This window comes from Manis javanica, chromosome 5 (genome assembly GCF_040802235.1).
Source record: "Manis javanica isolate MJ-LG chromosome 5, MJ_LKY, whole genome shotgun sequence".
NCBI lineage: Eukaryota > Metazoa > Chordata > Mammalia > Pholidota > Manidae > Manis > Manis javanica.
The window spans coordinates 150,687,706-150,700,245 of record NC_133160.1 but is presented as its reverse complement, the minus strand read 5'-3'; positions in this window follow the sequence as shown (position 1 = coordinate 150,700,245).

Sequence of the window (12,540 nt, the reverse complement as noted above, 5' to 3'; positions counted from 1 at the left end):
CGAGTTCCGTTCCTTTCCTGGAGATGGAGAATTAAGGTTACAGATGGAATTAAGGTTGCTAATCAACTAAATTTAAGAGGGAGATTATCCTAGATCATCTTGGTTGTTTAACTGTAATCACAGACTCCTTAAATGTGGAAGAGAGAAGAACAAGAAGAGTCTGTGTCAGAATAATAGAACATGAGAAAGTCTTGACTGGATACTATGGACTTCAAAGATTAAATGAGATCACAAGTTAAGGACTGTGGGAAATTTCTACAACTGTGAAAGGCAAGGGAACAGATTCTCCCCTCACATCTCCAGACAGCAATGAAGCTCCAGAGACATCTTAATTTTAGCATGATGAAACCTATTTTGAACTTCTGAAATCTAGAACTGTGTTACTTTAAGCTGCTTAGTTTGTGCTAATAAATCACAGCTAAAATAAGAATCTAATGCATCTCCCATCTCCTCAAAACACTAATTCATTTTAAAATAAAATTTTAAAAAACTTACAGAAACATAAATCATAAAATAAAATGACCCAAAATCTTTGAATTAAGATAAACTTGCTTAACAGGTTGATACTTATAAAATGAACTGACTCCCTAGGTTGAAGAAGTGTTTCATTTGGCAAATATATGTATATGCATATTTCTGGCACATATTCCAACATACAGCTTATTCTTCTAACTGAAACTTTTTATATGTAGGTGTATATAAGAGAAAAGGAAAGATCTCAAACATCACATCACTTGCTCAATTCTGGAAAGAAATATTTTCAAAGAAAGCTAACTGTCCATGTACTATAATCTAATAATGATATGAAGAGTCTGACATAAAATGAAGAAAAGAAAGCTGAATATATGAGAGACAAAATGTAGCAGGAAGGAAGCTAAAACCCCCAAAAATATAAAATCTGTTTTAATTGTTGTACTTTGAAACAGAATGTGTGTGAAAACAAAATTTCTGATAAAAAATATTTTAGAATAATTAATAAAATAATAACTAATAATAAAATAATAACTGATAAAAGTTATCAGAAATGAACTATTATAAACAGTTACTACAAATCACTATTTTTCTCACATGAAAATTTGGCACTTTTGTAATTAATCCAGAAAGACACATTCAAATTTCTAGGAAAGGCAAGTTCTGGGCTAGAGCCCAGAAATTTGGTTCTGGGTGAAACAACAAGCCCTGGTTCAGATCATGGTTTTGTAATTTACACTAGTGGTCTTATTAAATTTATCTAGTCAATTTCTACACTAAGGTTTGTTTTGGAAGTTTCTCCTTTGCTTATTTACTATAGAACACTATGATATAAGGTGACCAGCTGACTAAGGGTATCATAGTTAAAACTATGTATCATTTCACATCTCTTCTCAGTTTTGTAGAATATAATCCATTCAGGGCATGAAGTTATGATGTATTGGTGTTCCTTGAACAATTATTTTCACCTTTGGGACTCTTATTGCTAGCCCATCATCTCTTTGTAGGTGACAAGAACAGATGGGCTCATTATTATGGAACAGTTGTGCTAACCTCTCTTTGTCATCCATTAACTGTGGAATGCCTTCCTGAGAGGTAGGTCTATTACATTTTTATTTTTTTGCCACCTTATTGTTTGAACAGAGATATAAGTAACTTTTTAATTGATGTTCTTAAACTTCTTCAATCCTTCATTTTTCTAAGGGTTGTGTTTTTCATTTTTATTTGTCTTTGGTTTTGTGTTCCTATTTCCATCTTTTATACATTTCATTTACGTTTTCAGAGTTGCATTTGTTGGAGAGCTCCCTGGCTTCTCACAATACTGCTTTAGGCGTCTTCTCTTTTTTCCGTCATAAAAACAAATTATAATTGCATGATCAGAAATGTGTTTTTGAGGGCTTCTCTGCTCTCTTGAGACACTTTCCCTGTCCCAGTCTCAAAATAAGGAATGGTCCAACAATCCCTCTGAGTTGTATTCCTTTGCTCTCACTTTCATATTTGTCTCTTCCTATTACTCTCTTTCCTAATGATCATGGTAAGTATGCAAGTTTCCTACAGACACTTCAAAAACCAATTTCTCTGTAAACTTCAAATTTTTACATAGTAGTTTCTCTTTGTCCAATGCATGCATTATATTCTCCACTGTGATCATCTTGACACTCATTTTAATTTCTTTCCCATCCTCAAAATCTTATAAAAGTACATGTGCTTTTTATATTGTTTCCTGTTTCTATCTAGGGACTCTTCATTTATTCTCATAAATTAGAATGTAGAGAGAAAAATTCACAGCTTTTTCCTTCCTCTGAAACACATAGCTATTGATGCCTTAAATGTGAAAACAGTGTGGTAGTTACACTAAGGTTGTGATAATTTTTTATGATGTAGTTTAAGGGATACCTAAGAGCTTCTCCTCTGAACCAAAATGGTTTAAGCATTCTCCCTATGCATCCCTACATAATCCTATACAAACTATTATATAAACCTTATTATACTACACTTGAATTACTTGGTTATTGATTTCCTTCCTTATACCATTTTCTTCTTGGTGGCATAATTTTCATCATTTAATAAATTTAGTGTATAACTGAGATATATGTTGGAAGTAGTCATAGCCATATTACAAATAGATACTGACTCATTAATCTAAAACATGGGGTGGCAAATACCATGATCCAATCCTTCTCACTGCATGTTTTTGGGTCTCACAAAAATAGAAATGCTGTTTATATTTTAAAATGATTCAAAATATCTATGTAAGCATACTATTTCATGCCAATTTTATGAAGTTAAAATTTCTTTGCTTTCCAATAACAGGTTGACACAGAGGCATACAACCTAATTTACATAGTGTATATAATTACTTTCACAGCCCTAAGTGGAATTCAGTAATTGTGACAGAGCTCTTGTGATCCACAATTCCTAAAATATTTATTATCTGGTCCTTTACAGAAGAAGTTACCCAACCTCTAGTCTAGAATAAGGAACATACTTCTACTGGAACACACTTTTACAATTTGATATAAAGGATATCTCCTTCCCTATATCAAGCGAATAGGAAATAGATTAATAATAACTTTGCTTTCAGAAAAATTATTAATTAATTGCTTTCAGCAAACTTTTGAGAGTTTGAGGTATATATTACATATTTATAGAAGCTTAGTGAGTTATCCCTCGTTTATTTGTCCCAAAATAAGGGATAATAATTTGTCAAAAATATTGACAAATAATGCTCTTCAGGTCTCATACTGATGTCTTTGTTATAATGCCTTCTTCATATATATTAATTTAAATTTTTTTCGGTATCACTTGTTCTCATACTATAGTGTGATAAGAATTATATGGCAGTATTTTAAAGTAGTAGACTAGACACACTGAGATGCTGATTTAGTAATTCTGAGGGAGTTCCAGGCATATTTTTTTAAACAAGCACTTCAGACAACTATGATGAAGTTGGGTTTAGTGCCACACAGGGAAATTGTGCTCTATATCTTTTTTTTTTTTTTTTTTTTTTTTTTTTTTTTTTTTGAGAGGGCATCTCTCATATTTATTGATCAAATGGTTGTTAACAACAATAAAATTCAGTATAGGGGGGTCAATGCTCAATGTACAATCATTAATCCATCTCAAGCCTAATTCTCGTCAGTCTCCAATCTTCTGAAGCATAACGAACAAGTTCTTACATGGTGAACGAATTCTTACAGAGTGAATAAATTCTTACATGGTGAACAGTACAAGGGCAGTCATCACAGAAACTTTCGGTTTTGATCATGCAATATGACCTATAAACCATCAGGTCAAATATGAATATTCATTTGATTTTTGTACTTGATTTATATGTTGATCCCACATTTCTCCTATTATTATTATTATTTTTATTTTTAATAAAATGCTGAAGTGGTAGGTAGATGCAAGATAAAGGTAGAAAACATAGTTTAGTGCTGTAAGAAGGCAAATATAGATGATCAGATGATCAGGTGTGTGCCTATGGACTAAGTATTAATCCAGGCTAGACAAGGGCAGCAAGACATCCACGGATGCAGAAGATTTCTCTCAAAGCAGGGGGGGTGAGGTTCTGAGCCTCACCTCTGTTGATCCCCAAATTCTCACCTGATGGCCCCCCTGCGACTGTGCCTGTCTTAGGTTGTTCCTCCCTTGAGGAATCTTACCCTTCTCTGGCTAACCAGTCATCTTCCGGGGCCATACAGGGAAATGTAAAGTTGGTAAGTGAGAGAGAAGCCATATTGTTTGCAAAGGTTAGCTTTTTACTTCTTTGCAGATTTATGCCCTGTGGCTTCTATGCCCAGCACTTGTCTCGAGGTATCTTTACCACCTGGAGGAATTATGATACTCGGTAAATTCGATATGAGGCACGAATTCTATTTAAGGTTTGTAATTAGGAAGGAAGAAGAAAAGCTATAGATGTAGCATATGAAGGAAACTTGGGAGGATTGATTATTTCTTTGACATATCTTCTTGTATAATAGGAATACGGTGACATAAACAAAGCAAATCTATAATTACCAGCCATCTCCAGTGAAGCCAAGAAAACCATTTAGGCACCCTAGGCATTTGTGAAAATTTATCTATGATATGATGGATATTGTCCAACTGTACTTGAACCATCAGACAAATTAAAGCAGCCCATTTCTGGGATCTGTTCACATCCCATATGTTCTTTTAACCATAGATAGTCTATAGTCATGAGATTTTGGGGTGCTACAACTTGCACCCCTCCCAACTCCTGGTTGAGTTCCAACAGTACAGATCCAGTCAAATTCGTTGTCTCACTGTATGCACATGCCAGCCTAGACATCTCCCTCCTCCTTCTTATGGCAAGTCCAGGAGACGGTGGGCTGGATGCAGCCACAACCGCAGCATCGTCTGGATCCCTGTGGAGGCTTTTTGATGATCATCCCCCGGCACGAGTCCTCCAGAGAGTGCTGATGCCGGAAGCTCCTCCTCATATCGTATCTTAGTTCATTTTCTGGGTATCCAAGCTAGGCCTTGATCTTCTGCGTAGAAACAAACAGACCCTTTGCCCACACTTTGACATGCCCTCTATACCACTGTGCAGAACTCATTGGAGGTCAGCACACAGTAACTGCTTTTTTTTTTTTTTTTTTTTTTAATTAAGTTAGTCCATTTTTGGGTTCTGTAATTCTGCTGCTGTTTTGTTCCTTCAGTTTTTCCTTTGTTCTTATACTCCACAGATGAGTGAAATCATTTGGTATTTCTCTTTCTCCGCTTGGCTTATTTCACTGAGCATAATACTCTCCAGCTCCATCCATGTTGCTGCAAATGGTTGGATTTTTCCACTTCTTATGGCTGAGTAGTATTCCATTGTGTATATGTACCACATCTTCTTTATCCATTCATCTACAGATGGACATTTAGGTTGCTTCCAATTCTTGGCTATTGTAAATAGTGCTGCGATAAACATAGGAGTGCATCTGTCTTTCTCAAACTTGATTGCTGCGTTCTTAGGGTAAATTCCTAGGAGTGGAATTCCTGGGTCAAATGGTAGGTCTGTTTTGAGCATTTTGATGCACCTCCATACTGCTTTCCACAATGGTTGAACTAATTTACATTCCCACCAGCAGTGTAGGAGGGTTCCCCTTTCTCCACAGCCTCGCCAACATTTGTTGTTGTTTGTCTTTTGGATGGCAGCTATCCTTACTGGTGTGAGGTGATACCTCATTGTAGTTTTAATTTGCATTTCTCTGATAATTAGCGATGTGGAGCATCTTTTCATGTGTCTCTTGGCCATCTGTATTTCTTTTTTGGAGAACTGTCTGTTCAGTTCCTCTGCCCATTTTTTAATTGGGTTATTTGTTTTTTGTTTGTTGAGGCGTGTGAGCTCTTTATATATTCTGGACGTCAAGCCTTTATCAGATCTGTCATTTTCAAATATATTCTCCCATACTGTAGGGTTCCTTTTTGTTCTATTGATGGTGTCTTTCGCTGTACAGAAGCTTTTCAGCTTAATGTAGTCCCACTTGCTCATTTTTGCTGTTGTTTTCCTTGCCCGGGGAGATATGTTCAAGAAGAGATCACTCATGTTTATATCTAAGAGGTTTTTGCCTATGTTTTTTTCCAAGAGTTTAATGGTTTCGTGACTTACATTCAGGTCTTTGATCCATTTTGAGTTTACCTTTGTATATGGGGTTAGACAATGGTCCAGTTTCATTCTCCTACATGTAGCTGTCCAGTTTTGCCAGCACCATCTGTTGAAGAGACTGTCATTTTGCCATCGTATGTCCATGGCTCCTTTATCAAATATTAATTGACCATATATGTTTGGGTTAATTTCTGGGGTCTCTAATCTGTTCCACTGGTCTGTGGCTCTGTTCTTGTGCCAGTACCAAACTGTCTTGATTACTATGGCTTTGTAGTAGAGCTTGAAGTTGGGGAGTGAGATCCCCCCTACTTTATTCTTCTTTTTTAGGATTGCTTTTGCTATTCGGGGTCTTTGGTGTTTCCATATGAATTTTTGAATTATTTGTTCCAATTCATTGAAGAATGTTGCTGGTAATTTGAGAGGGATTGCATCAAATTTGTATATTGCTTTCGGCAGGATGGCCATTTTGACGATATTAATTCTTCCTAGCCATGAGCATGGGATGAGTTTCCATTTATTAGTGTCCCCTTTAATTTCTCTTAAGAGTGACTTGTAGTTTTCAGAGTATAAGTCTTTCACTTCCTTGGTTAGGTTTATTCCTAGGTATTTTATTCTTTTTGATGCAATGGTGAATGGAATTGTTTTCCTGATTTCTCTTTCTATTGATTCGTTGTTAGTGTATAGGAAAGCTACAGATTTCTGTGTGTTGATTTTGTATCCTGCAACTTTGCTGTATTCCGATATCAGTTCTAGTAGTTTTGGAGTGGAGTCTTTAGGGTTTTTTATGTACAGTATCATATCATCTGCAAATAGTGACAGTTTAACTTCTTCTTTACCAATCTGGATTCCTTGTATTTCTTTGTTTTGTCAGATTGCCGTGGCTAGGACCTCCAGTACTATGTTAAATAACAGTGGGGAGAGTGGGCATCCCTGTCTGGTTCCCGATCTCAGTGGAAATGCTTTCAGCTTCTCGCTGTTCAGTATAATGCTGGCTGTGGGTTTATCATATATGGCCTTTATTATGTTGAGGTACTTGCCCTCTATTCCCATTTTGCTGAGAGTTTTTATCATGAATGGATGTTGAATTTTGTCAAATGCTTTTTCAGCATCTATGGAGATGATCATGTGGTTTTTGTCTTTCTTTTTGTTGATGTGGTGGATGATGTTGATGGATTTTCGAATGTTGTACCATCCTTGCATCCCTGGGATGAACCCCACTTGGTCATGGTGTATGATCCTTTTGATATACTGTTGAATTCTGTTTGCTAATATTTTATTGAGTATTTTTGCATCTACATTCATCAGGGATATTGGTCTGTAATTTTCTTTTTTGGTGGGGTCTTTTCCTGGTTTTGGTATTAGGGTGATGTTGGCTTCATAGAATGAGTTTGGGAGTATTCCCTCTTCTTCTATTTTGTGTAACACTTTAAGGAGAATGGGTATTATGTCTTCTCTGTGTGTCTGATAAAATTCCGAGGTAAATCCGTCCGGCCCCGGGGTTTTGTTCTTGGGTAGTTTTTTGATTACTGTTTCAATTTCTTTGCTTGTAATTGGTTTGTTTAACTTTTGTGTTTCTTCCTTGGTCAGTCTTGGGAGGTTGTATTTTTCTAGGAAGTTGTCCATTTCTTCTAGGTTTTCCAGCTTGTTGGCATATAGGTTTTCATAGTATTCTTTAATAATTCTTTGTATTTCTGTGGAGTCTGTCGTGATTTTTCCATTCTCATTTCTGATTATGTTGATTTGTGTTGACTCTCTTTTTCTCTTAATAAGTTGGGCTAGAGGCTTATCTATTTTGTTTATTTTCTCAAAGAACCAGCTCTTGGTTTCGTTGATTTTTGCTATTGTTTTATTCTTCTCAATTTTGTTTATTTCTTCTCTGATCTTTATTATGTCCCTCCTTCTGCTGACCTTAGGCCTCATTTGTTCTTCTTTTTCCAGTTTTAATAGTTGTGATGTTAGACTATTCATTTGGGATTGTTCTTCCTTCTTCAAGTGTGCCTGGATTGCTATATACTTTCCTCTTAAGACTGCTTTCGCTGCATCCCACAGAAGTTGGGGCTTAGTGTTGTTGTTGTCATTTGTTTCTATATATTCCTTGATCTCTATTTTGATTTGTTCATTGATCCATTGATTATTTAGTAGCATGTTGTTAAGCCTCCATGTGTTTGTGAGCCTTTTTGTTTTCTTTGTAGAATTTATTTCTACTTTCATACCTTTGTGGTCTGAAAAATTGGTTGGTAGAATTTCAATATTGTGGAATTTACTGAGGCTCTTTTTGTGAGCTAGTATGTGGTCTATTCTGGAGAATGTTCCATGTGCACTTGAGAAGAATGTATATCCTGTTGCTTTTGGATGTAAAGTTCTATAGATGTCTATTAGGTCCATCTGTTCTAGTGTGTTGTTCAGTGCCTGTGTGTCTTTACTTATTTTCTGCCCGGTGGATCTATCCTTTGGGGTGAGTGGTGTGTTGAAGTCTCCTACAATGAATGCATTGCAGTCTATTTCCCTCTTTAGTTCTGTTAGTATTTGCTTCACATATGCTGGTGCTCCTGTATTGGGTGCATATATATTTAGAATGGTTATATCCTCTTGTTGGACTGAGCCCTTTATCATTATGTAGTGGCCTTCTTTATCTCTTGTTACTTTCTTTGTTTTGAAGTCTATTTTGTCTGATATTAGTACTGCAACCCCTGCTTTCTTCTCACTGTTGTTTGCCTGAAATATGTTTTTCCATCCCTTGACTTTTAGTCTATGCTTATCTTTGGGTTTAAGGTGAGTTTCTTGTAAGCAGCATATAGATGGGTCTTGCTTTTTTATCCATTCTATTACTCTATGTCTTTTGATTGGTGCATTAAGTCCGTTTACATTTAGGGTGACTATTGAAAGATATGTACTTATTGCCATTGCAGGCTTTAGATTCGTGGTTACCAAAGGTTCAAGGTTAGCTTCTTTAGTATCTTACTGCCTAACTTAGCTCGCTTATTGAGCTGTTATATACACTGTCTGAAGAGTCTTTTCTTCTCTCCCTTCTTATTCCTCCTCCTCCATTCTTCATATGTTGTGTGTTTTGTTCTGTGCTCTTTTTAGGGGTGCTCCCATCTAGAGCAGTCCCTGTAGGATGCCCTGTAGAGGTGGTTTGTGGGAAGCAAATTCCCTCAGCTTTTGCTTGTCTGGGAATTGTTTGATCCCACCATCATATTTAAATGATAGTCGTGCTGGATACAGTATCCTTGGTTCAAGGCCCTTCTGTTTCATTGCATTAAGTATATCATGCCATTCTCTTCTGGCCTGTAGGGTTTCTGTTGAGAAGTCTGATGTTAGCCTGATTGGTTTTCCTTTATAGGTGACCTTTTTCTCTCTAGCTGCCTTTAAAACTCTTTCCTTGTCCTTGATCCTTGCCATTTTAATTATTATGTGTCTTGGTGTTGTCCTCCTTGGATCCTTTCTGTTGGGGGTTCTGTATAATTCCATGGTCTGTTCGATTATTTCCTCCCCCAGTTTGGGGAAGTTTTCAGCAATTATTTCTTCAAAGACACTTTCTATCCCTTTTCCTCTTTCTTCCTCTTCTGGTATCCCTATAATACGAATGTTTTTCCTTTTGTATTGGTCACATATTTCTCTTAGTGTTGTTTCATTCCTGGAGATCCTTTTATCTCTCTCTATGTCAGCTTCTATACGTTCCTGTTCTCTGGCTTCTATTCCTTCAATGGCCTCTTGCATCTTATCCATTCTGCTTATAAATCCTTCCAGGGATTGTTTCACTTCTGTGATCTCTTTCCTGACATCTGTGATCTCCTTCCGGACTTCATCCCACTGCTCTTGCATTTTTCTCTGCATCTCATCCCATTGCTCTTGCATTTTTTTCTGCATCTCTGTCAGCATGTTCATGATTTTTATTTTGAATTCTTTTTCAGGAAGACTAGTTAGGTCTGTCTCCTTCTCAGGTGTTGTCTCTGTGATCTTTGTCTGCCTGTAGTTTTGCCTTTTCATGGTGATAGAGATAGTTTGCAGAGCTGGTACAAGTGACCGCTGGAAGAGCTTCCCTTCTTGTTGGTTTGTAGCCTTTTCCTGGGAGAATAGCGACCTCTAGTGGCTTGTGCTGAGCAGCTGTGCGCAGACAGGGCTTCTGCTTCCTGCCCAGTTGCTTTGGGGTTTATCTCCGCTGTTGCTGTGGGCTTGGCCTGGCTGGGGCTGTTCCTCCAAAATGGTGGAGCCCCGTTGGAGGGGGAGCAGCCAGGAGACTATTTATCTCCGTAAGGGGCCTCTGTGCTCCCTGCTGCCCAGGGGGTTAGAGTGCCCAGAGATCCCCAGATTCCCTGCTTCTGGTCTAAGTGACCTGTCCTGCCCCTTTAAGATTTCCAAAAAGCACTCCCCTTCACAAGGCGCTGGGTTCTTGCAGGTGTGGATGTGGTCTGGATGTTGTCCTGTGTCCTGTGGTCTCTATTTTAGGAAGATTTTTCTTTGTTATATTTTCATAGCTCTATGTGTTTTTGGGAGGAGATTTCCACTGCTCTACTCACGCCGCCATCTTGGCTCCGCCCCTCCGCTCTATATCTTTTTTAACAAAGTTATGTTATAGATTCCTGACTTTAAAACCTGTTCACTTGATTAGACTTCTAAAATGGGTTATGTTATCCTTTGTTGTTCTGTCTCCTATGAAAGTGATTTCTCTATGTTTAAATTTTTTTGGGATCAGGAAAATTAACAATAACAAAAAACATGTGGGGTGAAACATGGTCTTGTAATGAGAGTGGAAATGTGAGGCAGAAAATAACTACCACCTAAAATTATCATTGTAATACCAAATGAATAAGATGGAAATAAAATTAAAACACAGTATATTATTTTACATATGTTAAATATTTTAGAATTGTCATCTAATTTTTTTTATTACTTTGTCTCATATAGACCAGTAACATTTTATCATAATCAATCATAGTCACTAACTGACATAAAATCACTGCCCTTAAAATGATGTTTATCATGCATAGTTTTATTTTAATCTCATAGGCTAACTTTATTTCCAATATTTTAGAGATTTTGCAATAATTTTCATTGTTCTATTACCTGACCTGATTTCTAATTTTAGTTATCTGTGCTTTTCCTTGTTTTTTATTGTTATCCACAACATTTCTTTGTAGTGATTATGGGGAAATTTGTTAGAAAATGACTCCCCTGGTGGAACAAATAAGAAATCTCATGCTTGGATAATATGCATACTTTTTCTATTAAGCTGTTAAAATCTACATTATACATCTCACATAAGCATAGGATTATAGAATTGGATTTGAACACCAGAACACTTGACTCAAGCACAGCCTGAAACAAGAGATTCAGATAAATTCTATCAGGAACAGTTCAAGCCAAATTTATGAAATATTTATACATGACTATAATCTATCTGGTTCATATTATAAATGTTTATGGCCTTATCAGTATATGTTTTTTTAATCCTTTGAGAGGAATATATATGCACACAGAAAAATATACATGCAAAGATCTTTTGGACAAATGATTTAACCTCAAGGATAGTTGAATCATTGTGGACACTCTTACTAGCCATAATTATTAATAATATACTTGTCACATTTATGTAAATTTCTAATAATTAAATTATGGTTATAGGTTGTCCAAAAACACTGTTAAATACCAAGATTTCAGTCCTAAAGAAGACGTTTCTTGTAAACATAATAGCTTTTCCCTATGCAGATGGAAACTTTAATAGATTATATCTATAGTTATTATATTAAAATGCAAAATTTAGTAGTATTAAAAGAAAACAAGGACCTCTTCATTAACTCATTTATGTAAAGTATTCTCTTTTTCATGTATATCTTTCTCCTTCTGCTCCCTTCCAACTCTTCCCACAGTCTTGACTAACAAACACCTTCGTCCTTCAAATCTTAAGCTCCCTCCAATGAAGCATTTCTTCATCCTATATCTAATTATATCTTCATGTTTTTTTATACATGTATTAAATCTAGTTCAGAATGCCATTGTAGAATTATCATATATATTACAATTACTGGGTTCTGTGTGTAAAATTTATAACTTGAAACTATGTTTTTCAGCTTTGCATTTCCATAGGCTGCCACAGAAGAAACTAAACATATACCACTATAAAAATGAGTAAATTAAACTTATGGCTGAATTGAGTAGTAGGATGATGTAATTTAATTTCATACAAAAGAAATTATGAACTCTATAAGAATAAATTAAAAACTAGGACAAGTTACATTGTAAGGTAAGGTACAAGAAAAATTCTGGGGTAAATACTTATCTACTATATTCACAAATATCTAAAAAACAGAGCCATCTGGTATAAAGAATTACAGCCAAAAACTGGCAAAAAAATTTGGTTTGACAACCTCAACATAAAAGCTACTTATTCCCAATGCCAATTTCTCATGTTATGCCAATTCAAAATCACATGTCTCTGAGGATGGCATTTA